Raw genomic sequence first — 6,196 nt, forward strand, 5'->3', positions numbered from 1 at the left:
TTCTATAACTACTTTACCTTTTAATTCATCTCTCAAACTTTGATGATCACCGTCATTCATTTCAATAACATCACCAATGGAATCTTCCTTTTTCACTTGTGGATGAACTCCATCATTTGAAATTGGTTGATCAATTTCTGGCAATTGACTATCTTCTTGATTTTCAATGGCTCGTGTGGCATGATTCTTTCTTGCTAGCTTTTGCAACTTCAATGTTTCATTCAATTGGCCTATGTAATCAATGGAGTGGTGCAACTCAGCCAAACTTTGTCTTAAGATTCTTCCAAAAATTATCATTATTGTCGTAAGCCGCATGATAATTTCTTCTTCGATGAGACATATCATAAGACTTCTACTATCTTAATTTCAGCAAATCTGATAGTATTCTTGTGAGAATCATGCAAGAAATTCCAAAAATCACAAAATCTCGAAGTTTTTTTTTAAAATTATGGAAAGATGTAAACACAATTTATTTTTCTAATTTTTTAGCAAGTATACTAAAATATAAAGGAAATATAAGAAGAAAAAAGGTCACAAGAAAAACACTTTTATTTTCTTTTTTTTTTCACTAACTTTTTTTTTCAACAAGCTTAGTGTAATGAAGTAAGAAAACTAAATGAGAAGATAAAGAGACACAAGAAAAAAAGGAAACAGGTGAAGTGATTTAAAGAAAGAAAGAAGATAGCATGGAAAGGATAATAAGCACAAGCTTTTTACTATCGATAATCTTAATTTTGAAGAACATTAAAAGCCATTTTATAGGCCAAATGGTCGTGGATAAGAAACTCAAAAGTCATTCAAATACAATTAATCGCAAATTGTAGAAAATAACATCTAGAAACTTGAAACTTAATTGCATACTAAATTATAAGTCAAAATGCAAAACAAGGAATGTAGAAAGTCTTCAAATTACCTTAAATATCTCCTCTAGAAGGTGGCAACGTAGTTATACACGTTTGACAAGGTCTGACATCACATTTTCCCATGCAGTGCACACTTGACAACATTTTCTTCACAAAATCTACACAATTTTTTTGACTACCATGTCATCTTCCAAATTATAGGATTTTTCTCGTACCATAATGTCATTCTCTTCTTGACTCATTGAACTAACATTATATAAGACTTTGGTCTCAAAATTATTTGTCGGTTCTTGTGAATTTGTTAGTTTTTGAAGATGTAGTGTGAATGCCTCTTGAATCTTCTTTGCCTTGCTTCTTGTAATTGGCCCTTTAGGTACATGCAATGGTTCAATGGTTGAATTCATATCATCCCTCCTTTCTTTGAAAGGATTTGTCCTCAAATCAGCCACATTGAAAGTAGAACTTATGTTGTACTCACCTCGAAGATCCAATTTGTTGGCATTATCATCGATTCGCTCCATCACTTGAAATGGACAATCTCCTTTTGGTTGAAGTTTAGACATCCTTTGATCTGGAAACCTTTCCTTTCGTAGATGACCCCAAACCCAATCACCGGGTTTAAAAATCATTTTCTTTCTCCCTTGGTTCTTGCTATCGACAAGCTTTTGATTCTTATTTTCAATCCTTTCTTTGACTTCTTTATGCAAATTTTTTATGTATTCTGCTCTTGAAACAACTGCATCACTAGTAAACATATTAGATGGCAAGGGTGACAAATCTAACGGAGTTAATGGATTAAAGCCATACACAACCTCAAAAGGTGAACAATGAGTGGTGCTATGTATACTATTGTAAGCAAACTCTACAAAAGGTAGAGTACCCTCCCAAGACTTGAGATTTTTAGGCATTAATGACCTAAGCAAAGTTCCCAATATTCTATTAACCACCTCAGTTTGCCCAACGGTTTGTGGGTGACAAGTTGTTGAAAACAAAAGCTTAGTTCCTAATTTACCCCACAAAACTTTTAAAAAATGACTTAAAAATTTTGCATCTATAGCATTAACAATGGTCTTAGGAATTCCATGCAATCTAACCACTTCCCTAAAGGATAGATTAGCTATGTTAGTAGCATCATCTGTTTTATTACATGGTATGAAATGTGTCATTTTACTAAACCTATCAACTACCACAAAAATGCTATCATGATGTCTCCTAGTTTTTGGTAGTCCGAAAACAAAATCCATGCTAATGTCAACCCAAGGTTCACTAGAAACATCTAAAGGTGTGTAAAGACCATGAGGTTGTCATCTTAGACTTAGTCTCCTTACATTTGAAACATTGTTTGCACACTTTATTCACATCCTTTCTCATTTTCAACCAATAAAAATGTCAACATATTATATGTTTTAAATTCCCCAAAATGCCCTATTAATCCTCCCTCATGAGCTTCCTTCACAAGCAATTCTCGAATGGAATACTTAGGAATACAAAGTTTTCCTTTCCTAAAAAGCATTTCATCAAACACAATATAATCATGCACGTTTTTCCCTTCTAAACATTGAATATACACATCATGAAATTCAGATGTCTATACTTTGTACAAATAAATCATGTGTTTAAAACCAAGAATTTTTACACTAAGGGAAGAAAACAATGCATACCTTCTTGATAATGCATCAACCACAACATTATCCTTACCTTTCATGTAATGAATGACATATGGAAATGTCTCAATGAACTCTACCTATTTAGCATGCCTCTTGTTCAACTTTGTTTGGCTTTTAAGGTACTTCAAGTTTTTATGATCCGTGTGGATGAAAAATTCTTTTGGCCACAAGTAATATTGCCAAACTTACAAAGCCCTTACAAGTGCATGTAATTCCTTATCATATGTGGGTAGCTAAGTTGTGCTCCATTTAGCTTCTCACTAAAGAACATGATTGGCCTCTTTTCTTGCATCAAAACAGCTCAAATCCCTATCCCACTTGCATCACATTCAATTTCAAAAGATTGGTCAAAGTTAGGTAAAGCAAGACAAGGTGCATTAGTCAATTTATCTTTCAATTCATTGAATGCATTTTCTTACTTTTCTTTCCATTCAAATTTCACATTCTTTTTAATAAGTTCATTCAATGGTGAAGCTATGCTACTGAAATCCTTAATAAACCTTCTATAAAAACTAGCCAAACCATGAAAAGATCTCACCTCGGTTGCATTGGTGGGTGTTGGCCACTCTCGAATAGCCTTGACCTTTTCTTCATCAACTTTCACCCCATCCTTTCCAACAATGAATCCTAAGAAATTGACTTGGTCTAGACAAGAACTAAACTTTTTGAAATTGGCATAAAGTTTTTCTTCTCTAAGTTTAAGCAAAATTGTCTTGACATGCAACATGTTCATTCAAGTTTTTATAGTAAACAAGAATATCATCAAAGTATACCACAACAAATTTTCCAATGTATTCTCTCAAAACATGATTTATTAGGCTCATAAAAGTATTTGGTGTATTGGTAAGACCAAATGGCATAACAAGCCACTCATAAAGACCAAACTTTGTTTTGAAAGCCATTTTCTACTCATCTCCCACATGCATTCGAATTTGATGGATGTCGGTACGATCTAGGAAACAAGATTGCACCATGTAATTCAATCTAGCATGTCATCCAATCTAGGAATAGGATGTCGATACTTTACTGTTATTTTGTTGATGGCTCGACAATCAACACACATCCTCCATGATCCACCTTTCTTAGGTACTAAAATGACTGGAACCGAACAAGGACTCATGTTTTCTCGAACATAACCTTTATCCATGAGTTCTATTTGCCTTTGGATTTCCTTGGCCTCGATTGAATTAGTCCTGTAGGCAATATTTGGAAGTGTTGCCCCAGGTATGAAGTCAATTTTGTGCTCAATTTCTCTTAAAGGAGGTAGACCTATAGGTGCATCTTCATGTGGAAACATGTGATTAAATTCCTGCAAAAGAGCTTTAAAAGCACTAGGCAAACCATCATTAGAGTTAGATTCAGTTACTAAACACATTCCTTTGCATATAAGTAAAAAGTTTGTTGCTTCGAAAGAAAACATATTCCTCTCTTTCCCCATTCTTATAACCAAACTCACACTCTTTCTTTTTTCCTCAAAATCACTCTTTTTGTCTCTTGGTTTTCACTCACCTTTTGCCCCTCACTTTTCTCCTTTTTTTTCGCTCTTCTCCTTTAACTTACTTTCTTCTCTCCTCTCTTGATCCTCAAATTCTTTTCTTTTCTTTTCTAATTTCACTTGATCGCATTGTACTTCATATGGAGATAATGGAAGTAAAGTAAACTTCTTCCCATTCAAAGTAAATGTGTACTTGTTCAACAAACCATCATATGTAACTTCTCTATCCTATTGCCAAGGTCGGCCCAATAACATATCACCCACATGCATAGGTACTACATCGCAAAAAACCTCATCCTTATATCTTTCCAAAGTAAGAGAAATAAGAACTTGGGATTTTACCTTCAATTTTCCTTTGTTTGTTAACCAATGAAGTTTATATGGTTTTGGATGTGGACGAGTAATGGACTGCAGTCTTTTTACAAGAAAACTACTTACTACATTTGTGCAACTTCCACTATCAATCACCAAGCTCCATGGGGTTCCTTCAATCAAACACCTTGTGTGAAATAAGTTCTCCCTTTGATCTTCAATTTTATCCTCCTTGATCTGCACATTAAGTACTCTTCTTGCAACTAAGGATATGAAGTTACCTTCATGTACTCATCATCAAAGGCTTTGGATTCTTCCTCAAGTTGGCCACCTTGTTCATCACATTCATCTTTCGAATCAATAATTCCGTTTCCTATGACCATGACTTTTTTATTGACACAATCTTTGCTCATGTGCCCAAATCCTTTGCACTTTGAACATTGAATGGAACTAGATTTCTCTCTTTCCTCCTTTGAAGCTTCATTCTTTTTAGTATAGATGCTCTCGGCTTCCACTCTTTTAGGAGCCACAAACTTCTCTTTTCCTTCACCCTTATTCACAAAACCATCCTTGTTCCAAACATTAGAATTTGAAAAGGTATTAGCTTTAGAATTATATCTCTTAGAATGTTCCTTTTCTTCTCTCAATTGTTCTTCAATTTTGATTGCATAATGATATATATCTTCCAAGTATAGTTGTGGATATCTATCAACGATATGAGAAATTTCTCGATTTAAACCTCCAAGGAATCTAGACATGGTGTCTTCTTCTTCTTCTCGAATATTTGCTCTTTCTATCAAAGTTTCCATCTCTTGATAATATTCAGCTACACTTTTTGTTCCTTGCCTCAAAACTTACAATTTAGTTCTCAAATCTCTTTCATAATGTTTTGGAACATACCTCTTTCTCATGGCTTCTTTAAGTTCTTCTCAAGTTTCAATGGGATCCTCCTTTTTCCTCATTCTCTCGGATTTGAGATGTTGATACCAATTTTTCACATGGTTAGTGAATTCGGTAATGTCAAGTCTCATCTTCTTATTCTCACTGAATGTGTTGCAATCAAACACATGTTCTATCTTCCTTTCCAAGTATGCCTCTGCATCCGACGTTCCACAAAATGGTAGAATTTTGAGCTTGACTCCGTTATCTCTATCTTCATAGATTATTTCTCCTTGTCTAAGGTGCATATTATTTCTTCCTCTTCCTCCAATTTGTCTTTCTTGTTCAACTAAGTCAATTACTCCCTCGTATTCTTGTAAGACTCTTTGTTGTTGTGCCCTTCTTTCTTGCCTATCTTTCGTCATCTTTTCCATCATGCCTTGAATGGCTTGAAGAATAGCCATATTAGTATCTTGTACTCGTGGTACTCCTTCACCCTGTGACATTTTAAAGTTAGTAATAAAAAGGACCTCACCACACTTCTCACTAATTTCACTCAAGAACACTCGTGTTTATCACTCAAAGGTAGGCTTTTGGTACTAGGTCAAAGATGTAAGGGTTAGCTTTTATTTTTGGTGCAATCTCACTAAATGTTTGATAAAAACCAATTCAAAATGATCAACTCTCACAAACTAAGACTAGAGTAACTAAGTTTAGGTTAAAAATTAAAAAAAATCTGGTTTTTTTTTTTAAATGAATGACAAGAAACTTTCATGTGCTTTGGATCTTTGATTTCTTTTCTTTTTCTTTTTTTTTTTTTTGCTACTGTTTTTTTTTCTTTTTTTTTGCAACTACTTTTTTATTTTTCTTTTTTTTGCTCACTTTTTTATATAAGCGCCCGCAATGCTTGCTGGATGCAAAGCTAGAGGTCCTTCTTAGGATCCTTGCAAACACTCACAAAGAAATCTAATTAGACCAAA

General features: G+C 34.1%; 1 pseudogene; it reads right to left on the reverse strand.

Annotated features, from left to right (window-relative positions):
* Positions 1-1,171: 1,171 nt before the first annotated feature.
* On the reverse strand, positions 1,172-5,722 carry LOC120090631 (annotated as a pseudogene).
* Positions 5,723-6,196: the final 474 nt, after the last annotated feature.

Source organism: Benincasa hispida, chromosome 11 (assembly GCF_009727055.1).
Source record: "Benincasa hispida cultivar B227 chromosome 11, ASM972705v1, whole genome shotgun sequence".
Lineage (NCBI taxonomy): Eukaryota > Viridiplantae > Streptophyta > Magnoliopsida > Cucurbitales > Cucurbitaceae > Benincasa > Benincasa hispida.